The following is a 719-nucleotide window of genomic DNA, read 5'->3' as shown; positions in this document are numbered from 1 at the left end:
ACCAAGTTTTTGGCGCCGTTGCTGGGGGATTGTTGAGTTTGGACAACTGACGGTTCATCTTGTTGCTTAGATTAGGTATTTTTTTCGGAATTCTTGAAGATGAATTCTAAAGTTTCATGATGATTTGTTGAAGTCTGGCTGGCTGAGAGGCCATGTCTAATTTCATTGGACCGAGGTTTCAACTTATCATCACAAAAGCTTGTTGATTTCTATCAATCTTGCTTTTGGAGCAGTGATCTGCTAAGGCTTGGCTGGCCATTGGCCATGTCTAGTGTTTTGGACCGAAGCTTTCTTTGAAAGCTTGGCTGGCTGTGAAGCCATGTCTAATTCCTGGACCGGAGTCTTAGACTAAACATTGCATGATTCTTGGAATTCTCATTAAGAATTTTGATACCTTTTTCCACCTTATTTTCGAAAAACACAAAAAAATTACAAAATTATAAAATCCAAAAATATTGTATGTTTCTTGTTTGAGTCTAGTGTCTCATGTTAAGTTTGGTGTCAATTGCATGCATTCATTCATGTGTCTTAAGGATCTTCAAATAATTCTTGATGATTTCTTACTCTAATCTTTAAATTCTCTTGACTTGAGTGTTTATGTGTCTCATATGCATTCTCATTTGTGTCAGTAGTGTACAAATTGCTAAGTTTGGTGTCTTGCATGCATTATTATTTGATTTTAGTTGCATTTTGATTATTCCTCACTATTAAAAATCCAA

Source organism: Arachis duranensis, chromosome 2, assembly GCF_000817695.3.
Source record: "Arachis duranensis cultivar V14167 chromosome 2, aradu.V14167.gnm2.J7QH, whole genome shotgun sequence".
NCBI lineage: Eukaryota > Viridiplantae > Streptophyta > Magnoliopsida > Fabales > Fabaceae > Arachis > Arachis duranensis.
Note: the sequence above shows the minus strand (reverse complement) of the source record.